This window comes from Sphaerulina musiva (assembly GCF_000320565.1).
Source record: "Sphaerulina musiva SO2202 unplaced genomic scaffold SEPMUscaffold_4, whole genome shotgun sequence".
NCBI classification, from domain to species: domain Eukaryota; kingdom Fungi; phylum Ascomycota; class Dothideomycetes; order Mycosphaerellales; family Mycosphaerellaceae; genus Sphaerulina; species Sphaerulina musiva.
In genome coordinates this window covers 2,054,495-2,067,390 of record NW_016017386.1, presented here as the reverse complement: position 1 = coordinate 2,067,390, position 12,896 = coordinate 2,054,495, and positions in this window count along the sequence as shown.

The following is a 12,896-nucleotide window of genomic DNA, read 5'->3' as shown; positions in this document are numbered from 1 at the left end:
AGGAGGCTACAGAGGTTTCCCAAGCGCTTCTTAGTACTCTAACTTCACAGGAGATCCTTAGTGAAGACCGAGAGCAGACGAAAGATCTTATGGAACGGATCAGTGACTTAGATGCGATTAGCGATGACGAGGGTGATGTAGTAGAGGAGCCAAGGCGATCAGTACGCCTAAGCTTCAAGCTTGCGCAAGAGTGCCTCCGGGATGCTACGAGACGATTATAGGGAGATTGCTTTAAGCTTGTATGAAGTTTACCTGCCGACCATATTTGCCGACCATATTTCTCAAGATTCAAAATATCACAACTTGTAGCATAGCGTATATATAATCCTGAGCTTCTTCATTCAATTTAACTATAATCTTCACTTTCGTATCTATATCGGGTTTATATACAGTTTCTTTTCTTATGCCTAGTCCAAATAAATCGCTTCTTCGCTCTCGTTAGGGCACCCGGTTTCTGGGTTTTTTATTTCTATATACGAAGATTCAATACCCAATGGGTACGCAATACCCACTGGGTATCGCAATACCTACTGGGTTTGTACCCAACCCGATGGGTTGGGTATACCCAGCTAAATACCCATACCCATTGGGTATTGCCAATACCCAACCCACCCCACATACCCACCAGGGTGGGTTGTACCCATGATGAGGCCTATACCTACCTCCGTACCTATATCCCTACCTACGTCTGTACCTACCTCCGTACCGATACTACTATACCGAAACGGAAGAATGTTACGCTAGAGGCGCTAGAAAATAAGCGTACTAGGCTCGGGGCAGCTACGAAGTTACTTAAAGAATACTCTCTAAAGCCGAATACCCTACGGGACCGCGAGCGTACTACCGCTATAGACGAAGAGAAGAAAGCTTAGGATCGATATAGAAAGGCTCGCAATAAATCGTTCGTATAGTTTAAAAAGGCTTAGATCAAGCAGTCTAGCGAGTTTAGTAAGCTAAGTAGGGACCGTTAAGCTACCCTAGTTAAGGAATAGAGATCGATATATATAGTAGAATATAACCGGAAAGCGTAAGTTTCGTAGTCGGCGTCTATAGTCGGTATCTACGGTCGGTATTCCTACTTCCTATTAAAGACTAACTTCTCTAGTACTAAGAAGTAAGTAGAGACTAATCTAGCTCTCTTACCCGACGAATAGGCCGAAATCGATAAAGCTAACTAGTTCCTTAAGCTTAGAGATAGTAAAAGCAAATTAAAGATAACATTTTAAAAGGAGGATTAGGTTAAGTAGGAATAGGATACCCTTACCCTTAGTAAACGATACGATAAAGCACTTAGGGGCCTTAGCAACGAATGCCTTCCTTAAGAAACGATTCTTAATCCTTTGTTATTAAAAGAGATTAATAAGGAGATAGCGAACTCTATTAGAACTTTTGCCTTTTAGGCAGCCTCTTCTACTTTTGCAACTACTTATAACTAATAGTATCGCTCGATCCGGAAGTTCTAGAACAAACTTGTTGCTCTAGAGAGTCTGGTTCTCCCTAACGAGGTAGCTATAAAGTAGATTTCACAAATTGTCGATAGCGAGACTAAAAAGGTAAGCTTATCTGCCGACTATACCTACCGACTATTTTCTAATAATCCTAGATCTACGTTAGAGAAGTACGACTCCTACTGCTATACGAGATTTTTAGCCTAATCGAGCGCGCAGTCTGCCGTAGTATCCTTGCCTAGGATATCGTAGCCTAAAGGGCTTATTTAAGTAGTCTTCCTAGACCCTCCTAGCTAATACTAGAAAATTATAACTACTCCGCTAATAGTTTCCTTCTATTAGTAAGCTTGAAAGGGGAGAAGCACCTCGTAAAGATAGTATACAAGCTCTGTAAGAGGGAGAATACTCTAAGCCGCGAACAGACTCTCTAGCCTAAGATAATAGCTACCCTTATCGAGTACAATATTAAAGAGTATAATAGGATTACTCTAGAGGCCTTTCTACTCCTACTACTACGAGAAGATAAACTATACCTAGTATCTTTAGGAATCGAGAAGGTACTTACGAAGGACTCTATATTCGTAACCTTATTAGAGGGTTCGAGATTTCAGACTCGGAGGACTAGGAGCCTCGCCTATTTCAAGAAGACGAAGAGGGATAGAAGAAAGGGTAGGAGGGTTAGTAGTAAGAATCAGACTATCTAATAGGTTAGCTCGTAGCCGGAAGTAGGCCTGCGAATTCTATTCGCTTAACCTCTATAGGGTAGCGTACTAGGATTCTGAAATTCCTACTTTCCCTCCTTTCAATTCCTACGTTCCCTCTCCTCTATCCTCTCGTAACGGATTTACGACGTCGGAGTCTAAAATACTATATTTTCGTCTTCCTTTGCTTCCTCTCTAGGAGTCGGAAGCTCCCGATTCGAATCCTCCTTATAGCTAGGAAGCTCTTCTACTACCTCTATACGATCGAGCGCTCGCTTACGCTAATAATATAGTTCTACGACGAACCTCCTACCGAGCCTAATACTAGGGGACCGCCGACGTAGAACAGAGGTTCGCAAGCGTCGTATAAGACGGCCGACTATAGTAGAAGAAGATCTAGATTCCTCTCTAGTACTCCCCGTTAAGCCGGACTATATCGGGGAGTAGGATATTAAGGCTAACTACTAGCTATAGAGGTTTAAGTATAAGAAGAACTTTGAGAAGTAGTACGAGGTACGCTAGTAGAACTATACTAGAAAGCGGCTCAAAAAGCGGAACGGTCGTACTATATTTGATCGGTCCCTAATTACCTAGAGGAGTAAGTCTCGGATATCTTAGGTATAGGATTTCCTAGAGGAGGGAATACTTTAAGAAGATACGATACCTAAAGTCGTATATAGGTACTGTAACGCTATACTAAAACATCCTATACTAAATACTAGTACAACGTCTATCGAGAAGTATCTAGACTCCTCGAACTACTAGGAGAAACAAGATAAGCGAGGGTTTACGAAGGAGATATTTACAACCGCAAAGCATCGATAAGTAAGTACTAACTACCGACGACCAGACCTGCCGACTATACCTACTAACTATATCTGCCGACTACGTCTAAGTAACTATACTAAAACTTTATCTCTAGACTATAAGCAATCCGCGATAGACAAGGGACCTAGGCTATACACCGGACGATTTCCTACGCTTATCCTTCGAGATAATTATCGACAATAGTCTACTATTCTAGTTCTTTGAACGACCGTTAGTAAAACAGACTTATATAGCCCTACTCCCGGGATAGGTCGAGACAATTCAGTTTAAATCCGCTTCGATATACTGTAGGATACTTAGTACTAAGGTTTAAGAGTCTGCTAAATCCCTTAAGACCTGTCTTACTAGTAGATTTAAGATAGCTATTGCGTATAATAGCTAGTAATCCAGAGGTATAAAAACCTTATTCCTTACTATCCGGGTCTACTAGATTAACGACTACTAGATCTAGTACGAAGGGATGCTTAGCTTTCTATATATTACTAGCCGTTATACTAGTAATTACCTTATAGAGATACTATTCGAAATCTTATAAGAGTTCGAGATTAAGTACCGATTAACTACAATTACGTACGACAATACCTCGAACAATAAGACCCTATATAATACGATATAAGACTACTTGCTTTACTCTTCCTACTTCCTTCTAATATTCTATAGTGTTTTAGCGATTAATACTTGTTAAGAGAGGTATAGTATAACGGCTAGGAGGCTAGCAACGAGCTTAGAGGAAGGTACGGAGAGCAGTCCCGACTCGGAGATAGGAGAGGATAAGGAGGAGGCAATCGCGGAGTATAATCGAGCTAGCCGTTCCGAGCGATTTCCCTGCTTTGTATATACTACCTAGCTTCCCTTAAAGGCCTTTTTCGACTACCTAGGGCTCTGTCCGACTAACGACCTTTCCGAATACTAGGATTACGAGAAAGATCGGCAGATATTATAGAGGAGGAGAAAACAGAGTAAGCAGATTAGCCGCCCTTAAGCTAATAGTATGCCTTACCTCCTTCTAAAGGTAAGATCAGTCTCTGCGGCCTATCGCCTATTAACCTTCCTATTTTCAAAGTGTAGTCGGCTCTCGTAGTCGGCAATTATAGTCGGTACTCGAGATTCCCTTCGCTAATTTCGATCCCTAGATCCGGAAACTTTGCGTCTTTATTAACTCGAGCTCTTAAAGGTTCGAGCAGTTTATCGACCTATAGAAAGAGATGCTTTAAAAGAAGGAGCTATTTACAAAGCACCGTCGGTAGAATAGCGTTCAAGATCGGATCCTAAGGGTCGTTTAAGACGTAAAGACAAGGTAGTCCTTAACAACGTTAATGCTCGATCGCTTTAGTAGACTGCAAAGAGTTATCGAATCTTATATCGATCGACTCGACCTAAGTAAAGATATAGGTATCGATTCCGAAGAGTAGTAAAGGGTTAAGTACCTTATCGACCTTACGAAACTATTCGTAGCGGCGATAGCAACGATCGGAACAACGAAAGGTCCGACTATCTACCTTGTCCTTGTATACTACAACTAGCTTTTCGATATTCTAGAGGAGGCGATAAAGCGACTTAAGAATAAGAGGATACCTTAGAAGAAGGATGTATATCAGGCATATAAGGCTGCTTAGGCTAAGCTTAAGAAATATTATCGAGATACCTAGGATCGATTTAGCGATTACTACGGCATTAGTATCCTCCTTACCCCCTACCTTAAGCGGAAGTTCTAGGTACGCAATAACTTCGGGGATAAAAGCTACTACGAGTATTACGAGGGTAAGCTAAGAATAGAGTAGGAGAAGAGCTATCGTCTATTATCGAGCACTTCTACCTACGAGTTATATAGTAGAAGTAGTCGGTATAAGGGCTAGATCGACTTTACTCTTAGTAGGAGTATAGAGTCTTCTTAAACTTAACGACGTAGCACTTGTAAGGGTAACGAGCTTGCCGACTATCTAGACGCTAATATAGATAAAGGGGATCTATTCGAGGTACTAAAGATATAGTCTTCGTTTAAGCCTAAGTACCCTACTCTCGTACTAATAGCGCGGGATATTCTCTATATTCCTACGGCCGGAGTTAGGTATAAGCGCGATTTCAGTATCGCTCGACACCAAAGTCGTTTTAATCGCTAATACTCCGTATTAACATTCTCTAAACTAATAGTATCCCGTTTCCGCTACCGCGACGATAAGTACGATACTAGAGTTCTTATCGCCTACGAGGCTATAGAGGCTGCTTAAGCGCTTCTTAGTACTCTAACTTTATAGGAGATCCTAAGTAAAGACCGAGAGCAGACAAAAGATCTTATAGAACGGATTAGTAACTTAGATACAATTAGCGATAATAAGGGAGATAGGGTAGAGAAGCTAAGGCAATCGGTATGCCTAAGCTTCAAGCTTGCGTAAGAGTACCTCCGGGATACTACGAGACGATTATAGCGAGCTTGGTTTGAGCTTATATAAAGTTTACCTACCGACTATATTTGCCGACTATAGTACTTAAGTTTCAAAATATCACAAGCTGTAATCTAGCGTATATATTCTTTTATATTTATTTATTCGATCTAACTACTCTCTTTCTCCTCTTATCTATATCGGGCTTATATACAGTTTCTTTTCTAATACCTAGTTCAAATAACTTGCTCTTAGGGTACTCGGTTTCTAGGCTTTTTCTTTCTGTTTACGAAAAATCAATACCTAATAGGTACGCAATACCTACTAGGTATCGTAATACCTACTAGGTTTGTACCCAACCCGATAGGTTGGGTTTACCTAGCTAAATACCTATACCTATTAGGTATTGCCAATACCTAACCTACCCTATATACCTACTAGGGTAGGTTGTACTTATAATAAGGCCTAGGCATTATAGACAGAGAGCGTAACTAACGCCCGCAAGCTACCTAAGTTTGTATTAGGATCTAGACTAGACAGCGACACAGACATCTTAAGACAGACCTAGAATAGCCCGGGAGTACCTAAGATAGGCCAGAACGGGCTACTACGACTTAAGAGGGTTTAGGCTAGACCTTTACCGCCGATACCGAGTTAAGATAGTTTATAGAGAGTTAGAATAGGAGATCTTAGATCGAGATATTCTAAATCAGACCCAAGAGGCTAGAACCTCTAGGTACTCCGAAGATACACTTATAAACAGAGGGAGAAGACGTATTCCTACTCTTCTCCTAAGCGATTCGAGTAGTACATTTCTATTAGATACTTTAGCCTATATATCTTATCCTTTTATATACGAATCGCTTCCTTATCGTATAACGAAGTATCTCTAACTATAGGTCTAAAGAATACGATACGCTTAGGATCGAGTACCTAGAATTCGGTAGCGACTAGTACTCTAACGGAAGTAAACGTCGTACTTTAGCTAGAAGCCGAAGAGACGGAGGCCGCTAGAGCCTAGCAACTCCTTCGAGTAAGCTAGGCTAGAGAGGAACGTACTAAGTTGCTTTAGTAACTTAAACAATTTAATACGATAATCTAATCTCTAACCGGAGTCCTTCTAACTAATAGATACGACCCTGTCCTAGGCTATCCTAGCCTATCTCTAGCCTAATTTATTCCTAAACTACGGAACCTCTATATATTTAAAGGAAAGAACAGACGCGACTAGATCGAATAGCGAGACAACTACGAACGAATCTTCTAAAGGGCCCTAGGTTACTATATAGACGCCTAAACTAAGATTGAACTTAGGGAAGAATAGATAGTAACCGAATAAAGATCCTAGTAGAACCGGTTTATAGACTTACTCCGATCCTAACCGGCCTATAACGCCCTATCTTAGTCCGACTTTAAGGAATATATACTTAATACGATAGGTATACTCTAGGAGAGGCGATAAATTGCCTACGACGCGATCAAATCTATCGAATAGAACCTCCGAACCCTAACGGAGCTCTTAACCGACCTAAAGGAATACTAGAACGAGCTTAGAACGGAGGACGAATAAACAAAGATTATAGAGTTTAAAAGCGCCCTAGACGGAAGGATTAAGTATCGGATTAATATTAATCTTACTACTTTTGCTACCGTTACGGCCCTCGAAGAAGTAGCAAATATCTACTAGAGAGCTATCTAGGCCGAAAGGGATTATCGCTAGAAGGACAAACGCGATAACAAACGCGGACGGTCCGATACTACTAGTAAAACCGCTATCTATACGAAGAGGTCCTAAAGTTACTCCAAAACGAGCTAACCTCTATTAATAGGACGACTAAGCCGACCTAGAGACACTAGACCTCTACCTAGGTACTACGGATACGGCGAGACGGGCTATAAGCGCCCGGAATGCCCTAATAAGGCAGCTTAGGAGAACAAGGGGTCCCTAAAAGCTAGCCCCGCCCCCTAGTACTCCGGGTAGCGGGATAAGTAATATATATAGAGGAGCAACGACGATCGGCAGAGCCGTACGGCCGTTAGGCTACGAAGCTAGGGCTATATAATTTGATTAGGGTCAAAGTAACCCTAGAAGGACCGATAGGGTAGCGAAACATCTACGCTCTAGTAGACTATAGTACCTAGATAAACTTCCTAGACGGGGTAGTAGCTAAAGAAATAGGTTATACTCTAGAATAAGGGGCTTCGGTAAGGTACGAGACCTTAAATAGCTAAGCCCTCGCGGTTTTAGGATATATAAAGGTCCCTTTTAAAGTTTCGGCTAGTAATAGGTCGAAACGGGGCGGAACTGCCTATATCGCCGTTAAAAGGATCTACGGGTTTAAGATAATCCTCGGTATACCGTAGCTAGAATAGTAGAACCCCTCGGTAAACTTCCTAACTAAGATACTAGCTTAGAAGAAAAAGACTAGACGTAAATAGTCCAAAGTAGCGATAATCGGCCTAGAAAGGATGTACGCTAAGCTCGTAGACCCTAGTACGGTCCTCTACGCAATATCCTTATTACTTATTAACGGGACTAACAAAGACCTAGAAGGGCTCTCTAAGGTATATAGATAGTACGTATCTGTATTCTCTAGTTAGGATACCTCTATTCTAGCCGATTATAGGCTATTTAAGCTCGGAATTAAGCTAGAGGAAGGCAAGATACCCCTATAGAGGCCTCTTTATAACCTTTCCGAGATAGAATTAGAGGTTCTCCGAAACTACCTTAAAGAATACTTAGACCGAGGCTAGATTAGGCCCTCTCGCTCCCCTACCGGCGTAGGTATTCTCTTTACGAAGAAGAAGGACGGAGGTCTTAGGCTCTACGTCGATTACCGTAGACTAAATGCCGTAACGGTCAAAAACAGATATCCCCTACTATTAATCTAAGAATCCCTAGACCAGTTGTCTAGAGCAAAGATCTTTACTAAACTCGATATAAGAGACGTATACTACCGACTTAGAATTAAGGAGGGTAACGAGTAGAAGACTGTATTCCGGACCAGATATAGCTACTTTAAGTATACCGTTATACCCTTTAGGCTTACTAATACCCCGGGTACGTTCTAAGGGTATATAAATAATATACTTAAGGACCTAATCGATATTATCTACGTAGTATACCTCGATAATATCCTTATTTACTCCTAGAATAAAGAGGATTATATCCGAGACGTAGCAACGGTCCTCGAACGGCTATAAAAGGCTAAGCTCTACGCTAAAATAACTAAGTGTAACTTCTATAGGGACTAAGTTGGTTTCTTAGGGTACCTAGTTAGCCTAAGAGGGGTCGAGATAGAGCTAGAACGGGTCGCTACGGTCCGGGATTAGCTAGAACTAGAGTCCGTAAGAGATATTCGGATCTTTATTAGGTTTGCTAATTACTACCGACGATTTATATAGTACTTCTCCCGAATCGTAGCCCCCCTAAACCGGTTAACGGAAAGAAAGGGCGATACGGTAAAGGGAGGATAGAAGTAACGGAATAAAGAGTCCGTAAAGATTAACCTACCCCCGGAGGCTAAGTAATCGTTCCTTAAGCTAAAGTAGGCTTTCTGTTTAGCGCCGATTCTAAAGCATTTCGACCTATTATAGGCTATCTAGGTAGAAACGGACGTATTAGGCTACGTAATCTCGGGCGTTATAATATAGCAATACGAGTTCTAGGGCAAGATACAATAGTTCCCGGTAGCCTTCTTCTCTCGTAAGATAATCGCGGTAGAAAAGAACTATAATACCTATAATAGGGAACTCCTTGCTATCGTAGAATGTTTTAAAGTATAGAGATATTACTTAGAGGGCGCGCAGTACTAAGTTAAGTTAATAACTGACTACTACAACCTATAATAGTTTATAACGACTAAAACCCTCTCCCGGAGATAGGTAAGATAGGCGGAATAGCTCGCTACTATAGATTTTAGGGTAGTCTATAGGGTAGGGAGCCTTAATAGGGCAGCGGACGGCGCAAGCAGACGTCTAGATTATATAGACCCCGACTATTCCGGCCGCTAGCTAAACTAGGAAGACTCCTCCGTTATATTAAAAATACTATAGCGGTAGATTAACCCGGAAGAGCCTATTACTAGCTAAGATAGCCCGGTACGGGCTATAATAGTAGTTAGAGAGATAGCTAGCAATACCTCGGATTACCGCTACGACCTATAGGTAGAGATGAACTAGAGCCTAGTTAAGAGAATTCGGGGAGACACTACTACAGACGAAACAGTAGAGAAGGTCTCGAAAGCTAAAGCTCTAGATTCTCTACTAATATAGACTTAAAGATAGACGTACGAGGACGGCCTATAGCGCTAGAACGACCGCATCTTTGTCCTAGAAGGACTATTAAGGCTCGAAATACTCCGAGAATACTATAATAACCTAATAGCGAGCTACTTCGGGTTCTAAAGGACAATCGAACTCGTACTAAGGAGATTCTAGTAGCCTAAGGTACGAAGCTATATAAAAGACTATACTTCGAGCTATACGACGTATACTAGAGTAAAACTAAGGAGACACAAACTATATAGCCTGTTAGTAGCCGAAGACGCCTTAAGTACCCTATAGGAAGACTTGACTATAGACTTCGTTACGGACCTCCCTCTATCTACCTTTATAGGCTATACCTACGACTATATCTACGTAGTAATAGACAGATACTCTAAGATAGCCTATTATACCCTATATCGGAAGGATATAACTGCCGAAGACCTAGCCGACCTCTTCCTACGAGACGTATTTCGCTTATATAGTATCCCGGTATCGATAGTAACAGATCGAGGGACGCTATTTACCTTAAAATTCTAGAGTATATTCTACTACTACCTAGGCGTTCGGAGGGGCTTAAGTACTACGTTCTATCCGTAGACGGATAGATAGACCGAACGACAGAATCAGACTATAGAACAGTACCTCCGCGCCTACTATAACTACGAGTAGGATAATTAGGTAAGGCTGCTTAATATTACGGAGTTTGCCTACAACGATAGCTAATACGCTTCTACCGGTATAACCCCGTTCTAGATCTATAACGTTAGAGATCCCGTATAGGCAAGATAGCCCGATATAGTCTAGAACGAAGGGAATACCCTAAGGGTAGAGGACTTAGCCGATAAAATAATCAGTCTCTAGAAGACCCTATAGGAGAGGCTCGTTAAAGCTAAGCAGAGTTAAGCTAAGTACTACAACGAGGGGCGTAAGGCAAAGAAGTACGTAATCGGGAATAAGGTATACCTATCTACGAAGAACTTATCTACGGTAAGGGACTCTAAGAAGCTTAACTATAAGTATATCGGACTATTCGAGGTTATACGCGTAGTTAACGACGTAGTATATACCTTAGAACTGCCCGACGATATGAAAATCTACCCGACCTTCTACGTAAGTATACTAGAAGACTATATCGAAGCAGAATATACTAAGAGGGACTAGAATAGCCTGAAATCGTTTAAGATAGACGACCCCGAAGTCTACGAGGTAGATAAGATTAAGGGGCAGAAGGTAGACAGGTAGGGACGATAGGCGTACCTAGTTTTATAGAAAGGGTATAGAGAGGAAGATAACTCCTAGGAGCTAGCGAGCAATATTAGCCCTATAGTAATAAAGGTATACCAAAACCGTATAAATCGGGAAGCAAAGGGTTAGGAAGTACCCGAGACGATATATATTAAGGCGTCAAAGCGGAAATCCTATAGGAAGGGGGCGCCTTAGGGCAGAAATATATAGAACCCGTTATATAGTATATATAAGGAAACGTATTAATAATTTACTAGCGAGAAAAAAGTATTGTTGCGAAGAACTATACAAATAGAGGGGGTATTATCTATAAACACCCGAAATACCCTAGAAACGGCCTAGAGTAGCCTAGAATAACCTAGTAACCCTAATTCGCCTAAGAGGACTTATTATTATCTCTACTATTATCCTCTCCTATAGGGGAATTATCGCTTTTAGAATTATCGGCCTTTAGGCCGGTCCGCTTTATCGCCTAAGAGACTTTTAGTAGCTATAACTTACGGAGGTCGTAGCGAAGGGGGGTTTTAGTAGAGTGTTTGCCCTAAGACAGGTTAGAATAGCCCGGAATAAGCTAGATAGGGGGAATATATACTAAAACTCGATTTACCCGGTTAATATACTTATATAAACTACGGATAGTAGTATTTGCCTACTTAAGTCGGGACCGAGGGGCTACCTAGTCGGGTTATATATATACGGAGGCGACTTTCTTCTTCTTTAGGGTACCCTCTATACTAAGCGCCTCTCTCTCCTACTTAGCCCGGTAACGGGCGATAATAGGATTAACCTAGGGTCTAGACTTATCTATCTAGAGACTACTAAGATAGATATAAAGATTGTTAACCCTCTAGAACGAGGGAAATTTGCTAAACTTAGTTAGCAACGCTCTAAAACGGCCCGGAACGGGGCGATAGGGAGATATATACCTCTTAAGGGTCTTATAGAACGCGTCGGCAAACGTCCTAGCCTTTACCGCGTTAGCCTAGCGCTTAGTAGGCGTAGTATCGTCGAGATCGTTTATACGACAAAGGCTATCGATAAATTCGATACTGCCTCGGAATACCGTAGGTACCTATAGAAAGGTTAGGACCGGTCTAGGCTAAGACGCCCTAGAATAGGCCGGAACGATACCTAGAAGTAGTAGCTAGACTAGGTAGTATACTTCTAGTAAGATACGGGACTAGTATTTTAAAGACTATAGAGGGTATTATTAAGGTCCGTCTAACCGGTCCCTATAAAGGGGTAGGGAAATAGGTAGAGGTACCGAAGGGTATCGACGACCTCGGCGTCCGATGCTAAGCTAAGGACGCTAATATAATTAACGTATAGATTACCGTTAGATAGTAAGGCGGTAGCTATAGCAGGACGAATTAGATAGGTATACTACTATTCAAATTAGCTAAGAATACTCTAGAATAGGCCGGAAAGCCCCGGTTACCCTAGAAGGAGTTATTAAGACAGGGGGTAGGAAAAATAGTTTACTTACAAAATTTTAGGAAAGCGGTAATATTAGTATAAGGAAGGAGAAAATTGTTAGGAAAAGACGCCCTTTTCTATACTAAAAGAAGGCATTCGCCGGAAAAGGCTCTATTAGATTCTAGGGCGGACGAATACGATCTATTACTTTCTATAGGTTTATTTACTTAATACCTTATTGTCCTAGGAACAAAGAAAAAAAACAGGGGCCTATATAGTCGAGGACAACCGCAAAAACGGGGGAGGCAATATTAGGATCTAGACTAGACAGCGATATAGATATCTTAAGACAGACCTAGAATAGCCCGGGAGTACCTAAGATAGGCTAGAACGGGCTACTACGACTTAAGAGGGTTTAGGCTAGACCTTTACCGCCGATACCGAGTTAAGATAGTTTATAGAGAGTTAGAATAGGAGATTTTAAATCGAGATATTCTAAATTAGACCCGAGAGGCTAGAACCTCCGGGTACTCCGAAGATACACTTATAAACAGAGGGAGAAGACGTATTCCTACTCTTCTCCTAAGCGATTCGAGTAGTACATTTCT